This window comes from Primulina tabacum, chromosome 14, assembly GCF_025594145.1.
Source record: "Primulina tabacum isolate GXHZ01 chromosome 14, ASM2559414v2, whole genome shotgun sequence".
NCBI lineage: Eukaryota > Viridiplantae > Streptophyta > Magnoliopsida > Lamiales > Gesneriaceae > Primulina > Primulina tabacum.
This window is the reverse complement of record NC_134563.1, coordinates 14,734,066-14,757,691: the sequence shown is the minus strand read 5'-3', so window position 1 is coordinate 14,757,691 and position 23,626 is coordinate 14,734,066. Positions and strand designations below refer to the sequence as shown.

General features: G+C 39.1%; 1 pseudogene; it reads left to right on the top strand.

Moving 5' to 3' along the window:
- The first annotated feature begins 8,333 nt into the window (after positions 1 to 8,333).
- LOC142523797 (putative serine/threonine-protein kinase PBL23) lies at positions 8,334 to 19,078 on the top strand (annotated as a pseudogene).
- Positions 19,079 to 23,626: the final 4,548 nt, after the last annotated feature.

Genomic DNA, 23,626 nt, shown 5'->3' with positions numbered 1-23,626 from the left:
CCCAACTCTTAAACGAAATTTCTTATCCAAACAACCTCCTTTGCTGCAGCTGATGCAGCAATGTATTCTGCCTCAGTGGTGGAATACGCTGTACTGTCTTGCTTGGAACTCTTCCAAGAGACAGCAGCACCATTGAGCATGAATATGAACCCAAAGGTTGACTTCGAGTCATCTCATCGATATCGCTTTGAAGCTAGAGTCGGTATAGCCTTCTAATTTCAGCTCTCCACCCCCATACACGAAGAACAACTTATTGGTCCTTCTCAAATAATTGAGGATGTCTTTCACAGCTTTCCAATGTGGAAGACTGGGGTTCGATTGATATCTACTCACTACACTTAGTGCGAAAGCCACGTCAGGACACGTAGATATCATCTCATACATTATGCTACCAATTGCAGATGCATACGGAATGCGTGTCATCGCCGCTATCTCTGCATCAGTCTTGGGAGACATAGACTTGGATAGGGACACGCCATGACACATTGGTAGATGTCCTCTCTTGGACTCATCCATCGAGAACCTCTTCACGATGGTATCAATGTATGTGGACTGGGTGAGACCAAGTAATCTTCCTGATCTATCTCTATAGATCTGTATTCCCAATACAAAAGATGCTTCACCAAAGTCCTGCATTGAGAAATTACTCCCTAACCATATTTTAGTTGATTGCAACATTCCTACATCATTTCCAATGAGTAGAATGTCATCAACATAAAGCACTAGGAATGTCACAGCACTCCCACTAACCTTCTTGTACACACAGGGTTACTCATGATTCTTAGCAAAACCAAACTCTTTGATTGTACTATCGAATCTAAGGTTCCAACTCCTAGATGCCATGTTTAGACCATAAATAGATCTTTGAAGTTTGCATACCATATGCTCACTTCCGACAGATGTAAACCCTTCAGGTTGAGACATGTAAATCTCTTCCTTAATATCCCCATTAAGAAATGATATCTTGACATTCATCTGCCATATCTCATAGTCATACCATGCAGCTATGGCTAGCAATATCCTTATGGACTTGAACATTGCAACTGGAGAAAAGGTTTCCTCAAAGTCAACTCCTTTTCTTTTAGTATATCCTTTTGCAACCAATCGCGCCTTGAAGTTCAATACCTTCCCATCTGCCCCAAGTTTTCTCTTGTAAATCCATTTACACCCTATGGAAACAATTCCCTCAGGTGGATCCACGAGATCTCCACACTTGGTTTGAATGCTTGGAATTCATCTCAGATTCCCTTGCTTTAAGCCATTTGGATGAATCGGCATCAGATAACGCTTCCTTGAAGGTGAATGGATCCTATCCATGGTTAGGCTCATCATGGCCCTCTTCAAGAAGCAGACCATACATCATAGGTGGTCTCGAGACTCTCTCGGATCTTATAGGAGCTTGTATCTCCTCTCTTGGCTCTTCGGGTGTAGGTTCTTCAATTGTGGATGTTTCTCAAACCTCTTCGAGTTCTATCATCTCCCTTTTCTACCCAATATAAATTTCTTTTCCAAAAAGGTTGCATTCCTAGAATCAAACACTTTATTTCTTGGGGATGATAGAAATAATATCTAATTGAATTGCTTGGATATCCCACAAAGTAACATAAAAGGGATCGACTATCCAATTTATCTCTCACTGCCTGCTTCACATAAGCAGGGCATCCCCATATTCTAAGATAAGAATATTTGGGACGCTTACCCATCCATATCTCATATGGTTTCTTATCAACTGCCTTTGAATGGACATTGCTCAACAACAGTGCCGCTATCTCAAGCGCATATCCCTAAAAGGATGGCGGCGACTCCGTGAACCCCATCATAGACCGAACCATGTCCATCAATGTCCGGTTACGACGCTCCGAAACAACATTCAAATGTGGTGTAGCAGGTGGAGTCCACTGCGAGAGAATCTCATTCTCCCAAAGATACTCTTGGAACTCGGCACTCAAGTACTCACCACTTCGATCTGATCGAAGTGACTTGATGCTTCGTCCCAACTGTTTCCCTATTTCACTTCTGAATTCTTTGAACCTTTCAAAGGTTTCAGACTTGTATTTCATCAAATACACATACTGTAGAGCCCGAAAATCAGTACACGTAAAATCCATGCATTTATTTAATTGTTAAATCATTTATTTAAATTTAAAATGATTTTAGTGATGCGTGATTTATTAAATTGCATTATTTAAAATTATGTATGTTTATGTGATGCACGTTAAAATGTTTCTAGAGTTTCATGTTTCAAGCGATTACTCGATGCGGGATTGAGGAAAGGAGACCGGTGACAATTTTGGCAATTTTAAATGTGGTATTTTATTTTTTTAAGTTGGGAATGGGGCATTTTTGTCATGCCTCGAGCACGGGCCTGCGGCTGCGTGACTGCACAATGGGCTCCTATAGCAACTATTTCATATTCGTACTCGCTTTACGAAAATGATATACCCAAGTTGCTATAGAAGTCCATTGTAAGCCATTTTAAACTCATTTTAAATCTTTCATTTTTAAGATGTGGGACAAGGGTATTACAATCACCCCTCCTTGAGAACGCGACGTCCTCGTCGCGGCCTAACCCCTCAATCCACCAGCGCCGAGAATCTAGAGGTGGCTCCTACAAGTTCAAGAGGTGGCTCCGGTCCTGTAGCACTTTTCCCCGCAGGTTTAAGAGGTGGCTCCCATGCACGTAGCACTTTGCCTCACATAGCACTTATTTCTCGGTGTTCTATGCCGGTGACCGGCTCTGATACTATTCTGTTATGCCCCGAGCACAGGCCCGCAGCTGCGTGATTGCACAATAAGCCCCTATAGCAACTATTTCATATTCGTCCTCGTTTTACGAAAATGATTAACCCAAGTTGCTATAGAAGTCCATTGTAAGCCATTATAAACTCATTTTAAATCTTTCATTTTTAAGATGTGGGACAAGGTATCACAATTTTAGATAATTTATTTAGTTTAGCATTTTAAAGCTAAATTATTAATTGAGTGATTTTAGAATTTTAAAACTTTTAAAGTTTAGCAAGTGTGCACTTTATTTTAAATTTAGAGATTTTTATTATAATTAGAGGAGAGTTAATATTTTAAATTAGTTACTAATCCCCTAATTTAGCTAAACACACACACACACACACCGAGTACACACACACGTTTTATCACACACACACACTCTATTTTAATATTCTTAATATTTTGAGAGGAGAAAATATTAGGGTTCTTAGCCTAGAGAGCAGCCGAACTGAACACTCAATTACCGAACTGATCACACGAAAACGCAATCAGTTGAGTTTGAGCAGCTTCGGTATTTCTGTCATATCTCTCAGCTCGGTTATCGAAATGAAGCAATTCAGTATGCGTTGGAAAGATAAGACGATGATCTACAAATCATCTTCAGAAGTCAAAGTTTGAATCAAAGCTTATGATGCTGATAAATGACGATGAAGTTACTGATTCTGCACAAACTAAAATCAGCTAGGCTGATTTCAGCACACGAGCTGAAACTGAACCAACTGTTGACCAGCTGACCAACCAACTGAACTGAACCAGCTGCTGACCAACTGAAACTGAACCAGACCTAGCTGAAGACCAGTTGAACCAGACCAGCTGCACTGAACCAGCTGAAACTGAACCAGACCAGCTGAAGACCAGTTAACCAGTTAAACTGAACCAGACCAACTGAACCAGTTGAACTGATTGACCAGTTGATTTGACCAGTTGACCAGAGTTGACCAGTCGAGAAAATGTCCAGCAAGACGAATTTGACCGTTGCAATTTCAGAAACAGTACAGAAACTTTCCAACGGTCATATTCTTGTGTCTAACGTATATATCAGTGTTGGAGCCTACAAATATAACATATTAAAGATCAAACAACAGCTTTTGAAGTGGATTCAAAGCATGGGCAGTTAGCATGAAGATATCACCTAGTTGAGAGCACAAGCCCTTGTGTGAGGATACATTTGAGATATACACCGTAAATGATAAATTCCTCACACACAATCACTCACACATATACAAAAGAGTTGAACTTCAAAGATTAGTTGAGTGAGTCTTGCACAAAGACAATAAACTTGTGTATGTAGTCCTTGCATTTGAGACATTAAACAATATGATGATTGTGAGGTGCTGCCTACAATCTTGAGTGCTAGGAGTTCTAGTAGGGTGCTGCCCTTCCGGAATGGGTTTGTACAAGTAGTGGTATAAATCAAAGTCTTCTAGTAGATCCTTACCAAGGGGAAAAAGGGGTGACGTAGGAGTGTTTGAAATCTCCGAACATCCATAAACAATTTCGTGTCTATTTGTTTATTGCATTTGCTTATCATTTTCACTATTTTTAAATATGCATTGTTGACGCATTTTATGTGTTCTTCAAATATCAAAATATTGTACACCAAGTGTTTGATAAAATACTTCAACTGAATATTTTTACTCATTCAACTTGCATATATTTTAAATGGTTTACAAAATATTTAATCGGTTTCGACGAAGGATTATTTCGAGTATCTTTCGCTTGGTTTTTAACCAAACTCGATTTAATTCATTGGTGTTCAATATTTCAAGAACCGAGCTATTGTAGCTCAACGATTACCCCCCTAATCGATCCCAACAATTTGTATCAGAGCAGGTGTTCTTGAAAGAACATTGAAACTGATTTTGATGTTTAAAATTCGAAAATTTCAGATTTTTTTACACATATATATGCAAAACTGAATTTTGGCGCAGCTTGCAGCGACCGTAGGAAAAATGGCATATCTCCTTGCTCGAGTGTCCAAATGACAAACCGTTTTTTGCGTTGCAAATTAGACTCATAGAGGTTTACAACGGTATAAAATTTGCAGCCTAATTATGCTCGAGAAAATACAGTTTATTCGTTGAAGGCAGAGCATATGTGCTGCAGCAGAAAATGAGCCATAGAGAAAATTGGTTAGTTATCCTTCTTCTTTTATAATTTTCAAAATTTCAAAAATATAGGGGGAGAACTCATTGTAATTTTAATGGAGTTATTATTTTTAAATATTGAGGGGGAGAAAATTTTGTTTAAAATGTTTTGAAAATATGACTTTTTGATTCATACAAAAAGGGGGAGAAATATGTTAGTTGAGTTGATTGTTTATCCAAGTTTTGTGATCATCAAAAAGGGGGAGATTGTTGGAACTTTTCAAGTTCGTAATCTTGATTTTGATGTTAACAAAACTTGTTATTGTGTTTCTAACATATTTACTCAAGTGTGAAGTTGCAAACACAAGAAGCAAGCTGAAACTGAATTTTGCACAAACTGAATTTCTGGCGAGCTTCGGTATTTTGATGATATCTCTCAACTGGATTATCCAAATGACAATCCGCCAACTAGACTGATTAGAAAACTCAATTTGGAACAAATTGTATCTCACGTAAGTTGGACAAAATCGGATGTTATCATGGTCTAACTGATCGCTCAATTACCAAATTGATCACACGAAAACAGCAATAAGTTGAGTTTGAGCAGCTGCGGTATTTTGGTCATATCTCTCAGCTGGGTTATCGAAATGAAGCGATTCAGTATGGGTTGGAAAGATAAGACAATGATCTACAAATCATTTTCCGAAGCTAAAGTCTGAATCAAAGCTTAAGATGCTGATAAATGACGATGAAGTTACTGGTTCTGCACAAATTGAAATCAGCTAGGCTGATTTCAGCACACCAGCTGAAACTGAACCAACTGAACCAACTGTTGACCAGCTAACCAACCAACTGAACTGAATCAGCTGCTGACCAACTGAAACTGAACCAGACCAGCTGAAGAACAGTTGAACCAGACCAGCTGAACTGAACCAGCTAAAACTGAACCAGACCAGCTGAAGACCAGTTGAACTAGTCCAACTGAACCAGTTAAACTGAACCAGACCAACTGAACCAATTGAACTGATTGACCAGTTGATTTGACTAGTTGACCAGAGTTGAACAGTCGAGAAAATGTCCAGCAAGACGAATTTGACCGTTGAAATCTTAAAAACAGTACAGAAACTTTCCAACGGTCATATTCTTGTGTCTAAAGTATATATCAGTGTTGGAGCCTATAAATACAACATATTGAAGATCAAACAACAGCTTTTGAAGTGGATTCAAAGCATGGGCAGTTAGCATGAAGATATCACCTAGTTGAGAGCACAAGCCCTTGTGTGAGGATACATTTGAGATATACACCGTAATTGATAAATTCCTCACACACAATCACTCACACATATACAAGAGAGTTGAACTTCAAAGATTAGTTGAGTGAGTCTTGCACAAAGACAATAAACTTATGTATGTAGTCTTTGCATATGAGACATTAAACAATATGCTGATTGTGAGGTGCTGTCTACAATCTTGAGTGCTAGGAGTTCTAGTTGGGTGCTGCCCTTCCGGAATGGGTTTGTACAAGTAGTTGTATAAATCAAAGTCTTCTAGTGGATCCTTCCCAAGGGGAAAAAGGGGTGACGTAGGAGTGTTTGAAATCTCCGAACATCCATAAACAAATTCGTGTCTATTTGTTTATTGCATATGCTTATCATTTTCACTGTTTTTAAAGATGCATTGTTGAAGCATTTTATGTGTTCTTCAAATATTAAAATATTGTATACCAAGTGTTTGATAAAATGCTTCAACTGAATATTTTTACTCATTCAACTTGCATATATTTTAAATGGTTTACAAAATATTTAATCGGTTTCTACGAAGGATTATTTCGAGTATCTTCCGTTTGGTTTTTAACCAAACTCGATTTAATTCATCGGTGTTCAATATTTCAAGAACCGAGCTATTGTAGCTCAACGATTACCCCCTAATCGATCCCAACAGTGTGCTAGCGCAGAACTAGCGCCGCAGCGCCTAGTTGCCAGTCTGGCGCTACTTCGGGCAGATTTTTGGCTTTAAATCTAGGTGTTCTTGCTTCCTTTGGTTACTATTAAGTCTTTATGTCCTAGTATACTAAAAGTTAATTTAGATGTCTTGAAGTTTGATTTGGGAACGTTGAACTATGTTTTAAGCAAGGTCTGTACCTTCTATTGGGTGAGAAAATTAATACTTCTTGACTAGATTTGTTTCGGGGTTTAGTCGGGGGTTAGTATGTTGTTTATTACGGTGAAGTCCCGAGCATTTGTATAAGGTCATAAGTTAGTAATTCATTGGGTGATGCATTCGATAGGCATGATTAAGTTGTGGAATTTAAAGTTCATGGTAGCATGTTAGCATGTGCAGCAATGTCCCGAACGAGATCCAACGAATCCCTCAACGCCAAGTAAGTATGTTTGACGTGCAAAGAAAATATTTCAAGTTTTTGAGGTATGCTAAATGTCTTGTAACCAATTATGTATGGGATTGGAAAGCGGTAAAGCACGACCAGGGACCAATCCACCCCGTTAAATCATGAACGGGTTTAGATCAGGATTGGAATGCATTAAAGCATGAACGGGGACCAATCCACCCGTTAAAACATGAACGGGGATCTCATGTATGTGGCAGTGGATTTTTCTCTGTCAGCCCAGTACTGTGGTTTAGTATGATCAGGCGATTTATGTATGGTTCACTTGCTTTGAAACATGCATCTACGCAAAATGATGAAGTTATGTATGTTCAAGTATGCAAGCATGTTTAAGAAAATTTTTATGACAATGGCACGTTTATGTATGTTTGTAATTATGTTCAAGCCTTTGATATGCAAGTTCAAGTTTCAGTATGTACTTCCTATTTTAAAGTTTCTTGTGATTTTATTACGTATTTTATTTTTTACTTCTAGTTTATACGTGTTGAGTCTTTAGACTCACTAGACTTGATCGATGTAGGTGAGGATGATTTTGAGGAGACTAGGGGTGAGGACCAAGGAGCTGGCTTGGACTGATCAAGAGGCTAGACCCGAGGACCGCCAAGTTTTTAAGTTTTTATGAAATGTCAAATACTCTGATTTCAGGCTATTGGTTATGAGATTTCAAACAAATACTTTTGTCAAACTTTATTTTTAGATCTTTTGTTGCAACTACTTTTGGGACGTACGGTTTACGTTATCGAAATTGAAGTTTGATTACTCTTTTAAGAAAATTTTTAATTTTTCCGCAAATTTTAAGTAGCAAAAAGTACGGTACGTTACAGTTGGTATCAGAGCGGTGTTCTTGTAAAGGGTTATGCCTACTGCCAGTCGCAAGAAGCTCACGAAGTCACACCTCATGTCTGTAAGTTTTAAGGTTTTAAATTTATGTTATGTAGTAAGCATGAAGTTCTGATTTCAGCATGTGCATATTTTTAAGTTCAAGTACGTGCATCTTATGTTATTGATATCATGTTCATGCATGTGGAGCTTATGTGTTGGGTAAATTCTGGAATAGTATGCCTCCTAGACGTTTGATTAACCGTGAAGCTAGGGAAGAGGACCGAGAGCCTCGAGATGAGGAAAGGGCCAATCCCCCACCTCCACCTCCGGATATGCAGGCGCAAATGCTCGCAGGTATGACGCAGTCCTTCGCACAGTTTGCAGGGAACCAGGCGGCGACAAATACAGAGGCGAGGCCCAGACCAGAGGCCGTTTACGAGAGGTTCAGGAGAATGAACCCAAAGGAGTTTTCGGGGACCACTGACCCGATGATAGCCGAGGGATGGATTAAATCCATCGAGGTGATTTTTGACTTTATGGAGTTGCAAGATGGAGATAGGATCAGGTGTGCCACATTTCTACTGACCGGGGACACCAGACTGTGGTGGGAGAGAGCGTCCGTAGCAGCGAATTTGCAGACCCTTTCTTGGGATGGCTTTAAGGAGGTATTCTACTCCAAGTACTTCTATAATGCCCGAGATTTTGATTATTGTAATTTGAAATGATTGGTTGATAAATTGATGTGATTATAAACGGAGCGGATCAGACTTGGAAAGACGAAAGAAGAATTGAAGTATGTGCGAGGAATGAGCCTTGCGCATATGAGCGACCCAGCCGGGCGCATATGCGCGGAGTAGGCAAAGAACCTCGCGCATATGCACGCAGTATGGTAGAGAACCTCGCGCATATGCGTCGGGCGAGGGCACGCATATGCGCGAGCTTCCGTGAAGATACGCGCCGAGACATAGTGTCTCGCGCATATGCGCCGACGGAATTCGCGTTTATGCGCGAGACGTGCAGTGCATACATGAAGCCACTTGCCCCTTACATGCAATATATATATATCAAAGTTCATTTCCTTCATTCAGACTTCCAGAGCAAGGAAACCGAGACTTCAGAGGATACCCAAGTTCTTGATACTAGATTTTGATTTACGAACAATCCGTCCGTCCGATTTTCAATCCGACTTCAGTACCGTGTTATTATCGACGAGAGCTTCAATTGGATGTAAGTTTTCTTATTTTTTGATATGATTCGAAAATAAGATATTGAAGAAATCAGATATGATTCATATATGGTGTTCTTGATGTATTCGACATAGTATAATCGAAACCGGATTGAAGAACAGATACCGTATGAAATTGTTATGATTTATCAAATTTGATTTGATTGAGCTTATACAGATTTGATATCAGATTATGTTTGTCGATCGATTATGAGTTGTTGAGATTGGTATTTGTTGATATCTGTATTGCTGGGTATATTGAGATTGTGCAGTTATGCCGTTGAAACAGAATTAGATTGAGTTCTGATTATATCCAGTATTTATTTGAGTGGTATATTGATATTGTACTCCTCGATATTGTCATTACCAGATTGAGTATGGACAGATTTAAATCAATATTGATCCGGGATTGCAAAACTCGAGTTAGATTTAACTTGAGTTTCCCAAAATCACATACTTAATTTTCATTGCCTCGACATGTTGCCATGTTTGAGATTGATATGCTTATTCTATTGATTTATAGTTAAGCATATGTTATGTGAAGAGTCATGGGCGGATGTGCCTAGTCATGGGCGGATGTGCCTAGTATTTGGCGGAGATGCCAAGTCCTCGGCTGAGTTGCCAAGACATCGGACGTTTGGTGATATCGATGTTGCGTAGAAGTAGACCGCCTTCTATTGCGGAGATTCGATTGACAGGACCAAAGTCCGGGAATAGGAACGTACCGCCACCCCTATCGGGAGAGTAGGTGGGAGATTTGTTACGTTCTTATTCAAACCGGGATCCCTAGATTAGATATGAGTCGAGTCTGAGATGACGAGTCCAGAGTTTATTTACAGCTTTATATCGAGTCATGTCTTTCAGATTTTGATACATGTTATTGATATCTGTTTCAAGCTTTTATATTTGTTATATGATTGCATGTACATGTTGTTTATACTGGGATTGTATTTCTCACCGGAGTTATCCGGCTGTTGTTGTGTTTGTATGTGTGCATGACAACAGGTGGGACAGGATCAGGGTCACGAAGAGGATGATAGATTACAGTTAGCGTGGAGATTCGGACCCAGAAGTAGAATAGGCTTCAGCAATTGACATATAGTAGTTGAACCCTAGTTTGATTTTAATGTAATTGTACAAGATTTGTACTTTTATGTTAATGTTTATATTAGATTGATTTTATTATGTTCCGCACTTGTATTTAAAAAAAATTAGACACAGTTTAATTATATTGATCCAATTATTCGCAAGAACGAATAAGAAATGAATTAGCGTATGGGTCCCCACAGCAGGTGGTATCAGAACCGATTCTGAGATAGAAGATAGTGAGCGGGGTAGAATGAGTTTTCTTCCTTGCCTTTGATTGCTAGCATGTTTTACTGCTTTTAAATGCATGTTTACCTGATTATTTAATTTTATTGGAAACATGTGTTATTGAGAATGAATCAGAACCGATTCTTGGTCAGCCGTAAGATGATCAGAGAAGGACTGAAACAGGTTTGTTGTATTTGGTTACTAATCCTTTTGGTAATCAGATATACCTACTCGAAGAATCCCAGAACCGGGTAGTATCTTGACTAATCCAATGGATTTGTCCGCAACTCCGATGGAAACACTGTTGAAGAGGTTTCAATCATTTCAACCGCCGATTCTGAAGGGTACTGAGACGTCTGTTGATTGTGAGAGTTGGCTAGATGACATAGAAATGCTGTTTGATTCACTTGATTACCCAGATGAACGTAGAGTTAAACTTATTGGGCACCAGTTACACGAGGTCGCGAAGAGTTGGTGACTTGCAACCAAGGAAGCCTTAGAACAGCGTGGTACTGTTATTACGTGGAAAACCTTCAAAACTGAATTTTATCAAAGATTTTTCCCAGTATCATAAAGGAAAGACAAGGGTGCAGAGTTTGCAAATTTGAGACAGGGTCAGTTGAACATTGAAGAGTATGTGGCCAAATTCTCTACCTTGCTACGTTTTGCTCCTCACGTGGCTGGGAATGATGAAGCTGTAGTTGATCAGTTCATCAATGGATTAAATCCTGAGATATTTACATTGGTAAATGTGGGGCGACCCCATAATTTTGTCGATGCCTTGAACAGAGCAAAGGGAGCTGAGGCAAGTTTAATCCAACAGCGTGGAATGTCGTATATAGCTCAACCACAGAAATAGCAACAACCTCCCGCCCAATTCTCACAACCCCTTCCTAGATTTGATAGTGGCAGTAGTAGCCGCAGAAAGAAAGATAAGCTAAAAGCTAGAGGGAAACAGTTTAAGAAGTATGGTAGTGGTTCATCCAGCTCAAGTTGTTCACGACAGAGCTAGAGTTATACCGGAGTCTATTGTAGCACATGTGGATGGAGACATCCCACAGAGCAATGCCGAGGTGTGTTTGGTAGTTGCCACTGCAGACAGTCAGGACACTTTGCTAAAGTCTGTCCACAACGAGGTTCCCTGGGAGGAGCAGAATCATCTGGATCAGTGGCACAGCCTGATAGACGATCATCTGTTGTTCACTCTTTCCAGCCACCCTCTAACTAGTCACAGCCAAGGCCAGGAGGAAGCCAGACAGTTAGCCAACCTCCTAGACAGTAGGCCAGAGTGTTGCATTGACCGAGGAACATGCCCAGAACGCACCTGACAATGTAATTGCAGGTAATTGTTTCCGGTGTGGTTATCTTGCATATGTATTGATAGATACTAATGCATTCCATATGATTATCTTGGAACGAATTGCATTGATATATGCTTTGCCTTTTGAATCCTTATCTACTGTAGTATGTATCTCTTCATCTTGGGGAGAGGTTTGATTTCAGTGTATGCTGTTAAACATTGTATGCTACAGTATGACGGACATGAGATTAAGTTAGATTGTATTGTACTTGGGTTGTCTGATTTTTATTTTATTATCGGTATTGATATGCTGACCAAGTACAGAGCTACCGTTGATTATTTTCGTAAGATTGTGAGATTCAGACCTGAGATGGTTGAAGAGTGGAAATTCTACGGTAAGGATTCTAGATTTAGAATTCCTTGATATCTGCTATGTCTATAACTCGATTATTACAGAAAAGAACAAAGGGATTCCTTATGTATTCAGTTGACGTACTGAAATCAAGCCCATCATTGGCTGAATTGCCAGTGGTATGTGAGTTTGCTGATGTTTTCCCAGATGAGATTTCAGAATTGCCTTCAGTCAGAGAGATAGATTTCAGCATTGAATGCGTACCAGATACAGTTCCTATCTTTAAAATACTGGACAGGATGGTACTGATTGAATTGAAAGAATTGAAAGAGCAGTTGGAAGATCTACTGGCCAAGGGTTACATCAGACCGAGTGTTTTTCCTTGGGGTGCTCTAGCTATGTTCATGGGTTTAATGTACCGTGTATTTCAGAAGTATTTTGATAATTTTGTGATTATATTTATTGTTGATATTCTGATATATTCGAAAAATGTGATTGATCATGCATAGCATTTGAGAACCGTATTGAAAATTTTCAAGGTTGAGAAACTGTATGCCAAGCTTTCGAAATGTGAATTTCGGCTGAGACATGTTGTATTTTTGGGGTATAGTATATCCGAAGATGGTATACCGGTTGATCCTAGCAAAGTGAAGATGTGATCAGTTGGCCAAGACCGACATTAATTTCAGAAATTGAAGTTTTATGAGTTTAACAGACCAGTATTGATGATTGGTGTTTCGAATTTGATTGAATATTGCTATTGTTCTGAATCCGTATTTGAAACGTTAGTAGACCGTGGAGACTTTATATTGTGCAGGCCGAACCAGAGCTGATTTTGAAAATTAAAGCGGCTCAGAAAATTGATCAGAATGTGCAGAATTCGATTTCGATGGTCAGAGCAGGGCATTGATCCGAGTATCAGGTTGGTGATAGTGTGTTATATGTGAAAAATCGTCTTGTTGTGCCAGATATTTCAGATTTGAAACGACATATATTATCAGAAAAGCATAGCAGTCGATTTAGTATTCGTCCTGATAGCAAGAAAATGTACAATGATTTGGAAAGATAATTTTGGTGGAAACAGATGAAAGCTGATATTGCTGAATTTGTATCCAGGTGTCTGAATTGCCAACAGGTAAAAGCGGAAAGAAAGAAACCAGGAGGTCTGTTACAGAGTTTGTCCACTCCTGAATGGAAATGGGATCACATTTCTATGGATTTTGTGACAAAGCTACCACGTTCCTCCCGAGGTTGTGATGCGATTTGGGTTGTTATTGACAGATTGACCAAATCAGCATGTTTTATTCCATACAAGATGACGTACAGACATGACCAGATGGCAGAGAGTTATGTCAGAGAGGTGGTCAGATTGCACGGAGTGCCGAAGTCGATTGAATTGAACCGTGATCCTCGGTTTACTTCGCACTTTTGGCACAGTCTGCAGCAAGCTCTAGGTACGAAGTTACATCTGAGTACCGCATATCATCCACAGACTGACGGACAGTCAGAGCGAACTATCCAGACATGGGATGATATATTTGAGGTACCTGAGATTGGACTTGACATGATTAGAGAAATGACAGAGAAAGTGAAACTGATTCGTCAAAAAAAAAAATGAATGAGAACATCTCAGAACGAAGACTATTTCACTTGTGAAAGTTCAGTTGAGTCATCATGACATTGAAGAAACTTTCTGGGAAACTGAATTAGATATGAGACAAAGATTTCCAAAGTTGTTTCATTGATGTGAGGGTCTGTTTAGCTTCTGTTATACATTTCTTTCTGATATGATGTGATTGCCTGTGATTTCAGGGACGAAATTGTATGTTAGGGGGGGGAGAAATGTAATGCCCGATATTTTGATTATTGTAATCTGAAATGATTGGTTGATAAATTGATGTGATTAAAAACGGAACAGATCAGACCGAGAAAGACGAAAGAAGAATTGAAGTATGTGCGAGGAATGAGCCTCGCGCATATGCGCGACCCAGCCGGGCACATATGCGCGGAGTAGGCACAGAACCTCGCGCATATGCGCGAGTATGGCAGAGAACCTCGCGCATATGCGCCGGGCGAGGGCGCGCATATGCACGAGCTTCCGTGAAGATACGCGCCGAGACATAGTGTCTCGCGCATATGCGCGAGACGTGCAGTGCATACATGAAGCCACTTGCCCCTTACATGCAATATATATATATATATATATATATATATATATATATCAAAGTTCATTTCCGTCATTCAGACTTCCAGAGCAAGGAAACCGAGACTTCAGAGGATTCCCAAGTTCTTGATACTAGATTTTGATTTACGAACAATCCGTCCGTCCGATTTTCAATCCGACTTCAGTACCGTGTTATTATCGACGAGTGCTTCAACTGGATGTAATTTTTCTTATGTTTTGATATGATTCGAAAATATGATATTGAAGAAATCAGATATGATTCATATATGGTGTTCTTGATGTATTCGACATCGTATAATCGAAACCGGATTGAAAAACAGATACCGTATGAAATTGTTATGATTTATCAGATTTGATTTGATTGAGCTTATACAGATTTGATATCAGATTATGTTTGTCGATCGATTATGAGTTGTTGAGATTGGTATTTGTTGATATTTGTATTGCTGGATATATTGAGATTGTGCAGTTATGCCGTTGAAACAGAATTAGATTGAGTTCTGATTATATCCAGTATTGATTTGAAATGTATATTGATTTTGTACTCCTAGATATTGTCATTACCAGATTGAGTATGGACATATTTGAATTCGAGACTTCGACTTTGTCAGACCGAGAAGAGAAAGGTATAAATCAATGTTGATCCGGATTGCACAACTCGAGTTAGATTTAACTTGATTTTCCCAAAATCACATACTTAATTGTCATTGCCTCGATATGTTGCAATGTCTGAGATTGATATGCTTATTGTATTGATTTATAGTTAAGCATATGTTATGTGAAGAGTCATGGGCGGATGTGCCTAGTCATTGGCGGAAGTGCCAAGGCGGATGTGCCTAGTATTTGACGGAGATGCCAATTTGGCGGAGATGCCAAGTCTTCGGCTTAGTTGCCAAGACACCGGACGTTTGGTGACATCAATGTTGCGTAGAAGTAGACCTCCTTCTATTGCAAAGATTCGATTGACAGGACCAAAGTCCGGGAATAGGAACGTACCGCCACCCTGATCGGGAGAGTAGGTGGGAGATTTGTTACGTTCTTATTCAAACCGGGGTCACTAGATTAGAGATGAATCGAGTCTGAAATGACGAGTCCAGAGTTTATTTATAGCTTTATATCGAGTCATGTCTTTCAGATTTTGATACATGTTATTGATATCTGTTTCATGCTTTTATGTTTGTTAAATGATTGCATGTACACGTTGTTTATACTGGGAAAATATTTCTCATCGGAGTTATCCGGCTGTTGTTGTGTTTGTATGTGTGCATGACAACATGTGGGACATGAAAGGGATCGAGTTTTAGGTGTTCAAATGCGCAACGGAAGTTTCAAAATTTGCTTTTCGAGATGAAAAAATTCGAACACCTCATACTATATGTGTAGCAAATACAAAAACACCAAAATATGACATTCATAGTGTGTTTAGAAAATATACCTATCAATCACAAGGATTGATGATGGCTCCAACTAAGGTGTAAACACCTTAGCTCTTGAATGGATGAGTTGATCTACAAGCTTCCAAAGAGCACTCATTGCTCTAAAATCAAGCCCCCCACCAACTAGGTAGATCCCCTCATATTTTGCACTAGAAAAATATGAGGATTTTTCTTTGAGAAGTGTAGGAAATCTTCAACAATTGATGAAGCAAAAATGGAGAGAATTCATGCCAAAAATTTCGGCCATCATGGTCCAACGGAGAGAAGAGAGACTTTTCTTGGTTGTGGGAAAAGCTCATGGAAGCATGTGCATGCCATGCCAATATTTTAATAAAAAATAATCCCCAACTCTTCACCTCCCAAGCATGCAAAATCTAGTGGGCTTGTAACATTTACAAAGGGCCCATGGACCTTTTAATTTAATTGTCTCAAACATATTTGAACCCAATTAAACTTTACTTGGTTTTACTCAAGTCCACTAGTTAAATAATTATTTCCAATTGGTATCTACAAGGCCCAATGTTATTTAATTAATTCAACATTTGAATTAATTTAATTATTTGGACTCTACTAGGCCCACTAGTGTTTAATTAATTCAACACTTAAATTAATTTAATTTAGTCCATAATAATGTTTATGAAAATCACAATTTTCAAATACATTATTTACTTGGCCTACTTTTAATTTAAGAACACATTCATAAATTAAAAATTACATTTCCCTCATAGAAGTCAAACTTCCATTTTTCTTTACGCTTATAAACTCATTTATAAGCCGTTCAACACATTGAACTATTTTACTTCTCAACGGGATCTAGAAAGCTAGTACTTGTGTGGCCCTCAATGGTTCATTGATACAACTAGCCGTGGGTTCACATCTCCATGTGATTCGGACTAAACATGTCCTTATATGAGCATACCCCAATTGCTCCATTCTTACTTATCAACTCCTTGATAACAAAAACGTCAGAACTCAAGTCTGATAGTACCCAACCAACCATGTTAAACGCCTAGCAGCATCGCTTACATGATTCCCTAGGTATCAAATGATAGTGCCTGCAAGAACCATTCAATTATGGTTAGCGTACAGTATGGTCCCTTCAACTCATATATCTCGACCGATTCGACAACCATTGGTTTATCGAGAGTTGTCAATGAATCGATACTATGTGTCAAGTTGTAGTTGCATCGATGGTGTAATCTATGAAACCCCTTTCATAATTACCACCATACTCTGATCTGATATTTCATACTACATACACATAGGATATCCATACCCGAAGGTAAGCGGTGAATCCCCGACTACAATGCATCGACTCCTATATGTTTCGACAAAACACCCAACCTTGCCACCTGATGACCCTAAAGAGTCGGTAAACAATTCAAAGTGTAATTCTAGCACATAGAGTCTCAATGTTGTCCCGGGTCATAAGGACTAATGGTGTACAACCATAAACTAGGACGTTTCCACTCGAGAAGGGAGAACCACTTGGAAAGTCTTTTATGGAGGGTTGTTCAGTGCACTCTACCAGGAGCACCTATCTGCATGTTCGGACATCACAATGTCCCCTACCAATGAAACATGGTACTCACATCGCAGATACTAGTCTCGAACTCGAGCGGCCTATATCCTTCTTAGTGGCGGCTGAATCGACTAGGAACTGTTTAGAATATACAGTATTCCAAATATGAGTTTCATGATACTCATCATATGAGCATCTCATATTCTTTCTACTATTTGTATATTCAAGGGCTTTATCTATGCAACAAGCATGTGTGTTCGAGATATTTAACATTATCCTTTATGTACAGATTGCATGATCTTTTGAGATTGTTATGGACAGGTAACAGCAAACAAAGGATAATCGCTGAAGACATACTCAAGCATGGAAATCTGAGAGTTCCGACTGAAGTATTTACTTTCCGAGAACTTGCTCATGCCACAGAAAATTTCGATCCCGAACTTCTTGTAGGTGAAGGAGGATTTGGTAGGGTCTACAGAGGATACCTCAAGAAAACAAATCAAGTATAAACATACATATTTCAGAGTCTGATCTCTCCTTTTTCACTTTTTTTACGGCCTTATAATCTTACAATATTGTTAATTTGTTTCCAGATTGTTGCTGTGAAGCAACTGGACAGAAATGGGGTTCAAGGGAACCGAGAATTCCTCGCGGAGGTCTTGACTTTAAGCCTCGTTCACCACCAGAATCTCGTGAATTTGATAGGATATTGTGCAGATGGCCGCCAACGGATTTTGGTCTATGAATACATGCATATTGGATCATTAGAAGATCATCTTCTGGGTAGTTCTTGATTCATGATTTGTATAGTAGCTCATAAATCAAAAGTGTCGAAATGCATCACATTTTGATGATTTCCTAAGTAACGGTTGCATCTTTCTCCTGGTATCAGATTTGCCACCACATAAGAATTAAGCCTCTGGATTGGTACACGAGAATGCAGATAGCAAAAGGTGCAGCTCAAGGACTCGAGTACTTGCATGATACAGCGAACCCTCCGATAATATACCGCGACTTTAAGGCATCCAACATATTATTAGACAAGAACTTCTGTCCTAAGTTGTCGGATTTTGGGCTGGCTAAGTTGGGTCCAACGGGAGGGCAGGATCATGTGTCGACCAGGGTGATGGGGACGTACGGGTACTGTGCACCAGACTATGCAAAAACCGGCCAACTTACGACCAAATCTGATGTTTACAGCTTCGGGGTGATGTTTCTTGAGATTATTTCAGGGAGGAGAGCTATTGATAACACGAAACAACCTGAGGAGGAGAATCTAGTAGATTGGGTCAGTTGACTAACATTATTTTAGATCAAATTTATACATTAGCTATTAACATATGGATTGATTTATATATATAGATTAAATATATAGGTCTCTTGCAATCTGGCGGCAATCTTACCTCATACCATCATCACGTGGAATTGTTTTGAATGTGGAACTTGCAGGCAATGCCACTATTCAAGGACAGGAGAAAGTTTACTTTGATGGCCGATCCATTACTCCAAGGGAAGTACCCGATGAAGGGTCTGTTCCAAGCTCTCGCTGTTGCAGCCATGTGTCTGCAGGAAGAGGCCAGCACGCGGCCAATAATAATTTCAAATATTATTAAAATAAAGATTGTTATACATAGAGTTTCATTGTGAACACTCGGCCAACACTTGGCTCGACGGACACCTACTCTAACAATCTCCCACTTGCACTAGAGCCAACTACCCATATGCCTCAAACCCATTGATTCGCGATGCATCTCGAGTAATGGTCCAGGTAAAGGCTTACCTAGTGGATCAGCAACATTATCTGCGGAGCCGACTTTGTCATTGAGACATCTCCTCTTTCCACAATCTCTCGGAGGATGTGGTACTTTCTCAATACATGTTTGGATTTCTGATGAGACCTTGGCTCCTTTGCTTTAGCTATAGCTCCCGTGTTGTCACACAACCGGGACAGGAGCATCTTCCATAGGAACGACGTCCAACTCTTGGACGAAATTCCTTATCCAAACAGCCTCCTTTTCTGCATCTGATGCAGCAATGTATTCGGCCTCTGTGCGGGAATCCGTAGTATTGTTTTGCTTGGAACTCTTCCAAGAGACAGCTGCACCATTGAGCATGAATACAAACCCAGAGGTTGACTTCAAGTCGTCAATATCGCTTTGGAAGCTAGAGTCGGTATAGCCTTCCAATTTCAGTTCTTCACCCCATAGACCAAGAACAACTTATTGGTCCTTCTCAAATACTTGAGGATGTCTTTCACAGCTATCCGTGTGCAAGACCAGGGTTGGATTGATATCTACTCACTACACTTAGTGCAAAAGCCACGTCAGGACGTGTAGATATCATCTCATACATGATGCTACCAATCGCAGATGCATAAGGAATGCTTGTCATCGCCGCTATCTCTGCATCAGTCTTGGGAGACATAGACTTGGATAGGGACACGCCATGACACATTGGTAGATGTCCTCTCTTGGACTCATCCATCAAGAACCGCTTCACGATGGTATCAATGTATGTGGACTGGGTGAGACCAAGCAATCTTTTTGATCTATCTATATAGATCTGTATTCCCAATACAAAAGATGCTTCACCCAAGTCCTGCATCGAGAACTTACTCGCTAACCATATCTTAGTTGATTGCAACATCCCTACATCATTCCCAATGAGTAGAATATCATCAACATAAAGCACAAGGAATGTCACAGTACTCTCACTGACATTCTTATACACACAGGGTTCCTCAGGATTCTCAATAAAACAAAACTCTTTGATTGTACTATCGAATCTGAGGTTCCAACTTCTAGATGCCTGCTTTAGACCATAAATAGATCTTTGAAGTTTGCATATGAGACGTCTGCCCTTTTTTATTGCTTTAAAAGTACTAGAAATTTTTTTTTTCTCTCAATTTCGGCCATGACCAAAAATCTTTTTATAAAATATTTTTTCCTTTTAAAATAAAACATCATCCAACTAGCATTTTAAAAATCAAGTGAAATAGTCATAAAGATGAAATCGTCACATGTTTTACCACACCTAAAAAGCAATAAATGTTGAAAAGTGTAGCTCATACTAAACCTCTCAAAATCTCTCAAAAAGCATAAAATAAAATGTCGTAGAAATCTTTAACTTAAAATCGTAAACTTAAATGCGGAAATAGAAGCGCTGGTCCTCGGGTTATGTGCACCGACAGTCCAGCAAGTCACTCGTCTAGACCTCCAATATCATAGTTATTTATATCACCTGCATCATACACACCTAGTGAGTCTAAAGACTCAACACGTCATATTCTTGATAACGAGTAATACGTAATACAGTTAACATATAACAGTTAAAAATACTTATATTTAAAATATCATTTTCATGAAGATGCATAAACATAAATATTTTCGTAAATATTTTCATGATGCATAAAACTTTAAACAATAACATTTTCGTAAACTTAATCATTTCAATCCTCAACATATTCATATTCATATTATCATCAACATATACGTATTTCTTTTTACTTCCGTTGAATTCAGATCGTTAATTGTGACTTTCGTGTTCGTCTACGTCTACGTCTACGTGTTGGGCGATGGATCCATCTACATGTAACCACAGTACTGGGCGGCGGGGACACCAGCAACACTCACACCGGTCAACTGGGCCTTGGTCTTACGTATTAACATATCATCGTATACATCTACATGTCCGTATCCAAGGAAACACGATCGTCGGGCTCCCACTGGGACCATGACCCTCACGAAATTTCCAACATATCATCGTATTAGTCACAATTACTTCACTTCCTTCAACGTTTCATATTCTCATCACTTTATAAAATTTAAACATGCATATAATATTTTTCTTTTAAATCAAGCATGCAACATGTCTTTTAAATTTTCACGTTAAATCATAAAATCTATATAAATTTTAAAAAATGACATTTTAACATATAAAAATTCAATCAACATTCAAAACCATTGAAAATAATCATATTAGCACATAAGACAGTATACAGGGCACTGCCATGACGTTTACTAATTTCTCGGTGTAAAATGACTGTTTTACCCGTAGACGTAAAATTGCACGTTTTTGACATTTTCTTAATTCCCTTGACTCCCACATGTCCCAAATAATTATTTAAGCTTACAAGAATTTTCTCATATTTTTATTTAGCATAAATTGAGGACTTTTAAATTAATCTTTAAATGTGGCGTATTGATGCATTTAAATCCCGAATTAAACCAAACATTAGTATAAAATTCCCAAATTAAAAACTTAGACTTCTAATAATTATTTAAGCTTAAACCTAATTTTTCATAATTTTATAAGGCCTAAAACTAGGCGTTTCAATTAACTCTTTAATTAGCGTTTCGTGCGGCGATTAAATTCCGAAGAAATCCAAAACTCATTATTTTGATCCCAAATTTTTAACATAGCCTTTTTATTATTTATTCTACATTTCTATGTCATGAGCCACCCCCGTGGACCCATGGAATAAATTTTGTCTTAATTAATCTCGTTTTTGACCCTTCGACGAACACACCGAGCCATCTCCTAATTTACCCGAGCCACGCCCGAGCCACCTTGAACCAAAACCTATCCAACTCATCTAGGGACCCTACTGTGCAAGCCCAGCCCAAAATCATGACCCTAACCCGTTCAAAAAACCTACTGAACCTGACCCAATTCTGCACTATCATGGAACTCACGCCTATAGATTCCTAGTGCCACTAGGACACCTCCAGCCGCCTAACCACCGACCACCCATGACCATTACCTCACCTAGACAAGCCCCAGACCCGAGCCACCCCCAGCACGAGCCCCTGAACCACGCACCATCCTCCTGAAAAATCCAGCAGCCTGCGCGCGTCTCAAGCTATTCTTAAGTTTCCAGGTTTTGATCGTGCCTCCCTGAACCACACCACACCAGCCCATGTCCCAACCCTGGTGCATCATCCTTAGACCCTAAAGAACCCACCTGGACCCATAGAACCTAGCCCTAAGCCCCTGACCCCAGCCACGCAGCCCCCACGCTTGCTGGTCTCTTCTCGGGTTGCTTGGGGAAGAGTCCTTGTGCTCTTGGACTCTTCCCTAGCCATCTATCTCGAGTCCTAGCGTGCCTAGGACTCCTCTCCTGACCCAACCACGTCCTAGCCAAGCTTTGATCGAGCCAAAGCCAAGCCATGCATCCCCTTTCTTTCAACCGATCACATATGCTACCAATATTATCAATTTGGTTTCCAGTTTCTTTATTACTCACGTTGCAGCTTTTGTGGTGTGTTTCAAGGACCCTAAACTTGTATAAAACAGTGTGTGATCATACCTTAAATCATGGCAGCCCTTTTACCATACAAAAACATGATTTGGGAATCAAAACTTTGCTTGAAAATTTCATGAGACACAGAAACGAAAATACACCAAGTGTCACTTGTTTTCCATAATTTTTGATGCATAAAAACATAATATGGTGTGATGATGATAAAAAAGAGAATATGGCGTGCCTTTGCGTTTTATACGCTCGAATAAATGTTGACGACGAAGAACGGAGGGACACCTTGGCTTGAACTTGCTAGCACCTTTGAGAATCCTTCCCAAATTGTATATGTGCCGTGTGTGTGTATGAGAGAGGGGTGGGGAGAGTTTTCCTATTTTTGAAAGAGAGTGGCCGATTGTTTTTGGTTTCTAGAATAGGGTTTTTGATTAATTGATACTTTAAATACTAATTAATCAACCTCAAGGCTTTTAGGCCTATTAAGCCTCCAAATTAAGCTCATTAGTCTAATTAGGATTTAAATAAAATATTAGCAAAGTTTTTTCTTTAATTAAATATGTGAATTTATTAGCCGGATCGCCAAAAAGCTCGTATTTTAGTTGAAAAACCAACACCGATAAAATTTATGTCCCGGCGTATAAAATCACCTCAAAACCCTTTATTTTCAAAAATAAGAAAAACCCACAATCATATTTTAAATAATTAAAAAAAATAATTATTTAATAAAAACATTTTACATTTTCAGCCCTCGGTCTCCGTTCCTCGATCGCAACTCGAATAACCTTTAAAAATACATTTTTAATGCAACAATGTAGAAAAGTATATTTTAAACATGTCAATATTCACAACATAATTAATTAATGCAATTAAAACATATAATTAAAATACAAAGGAGTTTAATAATTTGTGCATATGGTTCATGCGGACCTTTAAATTTT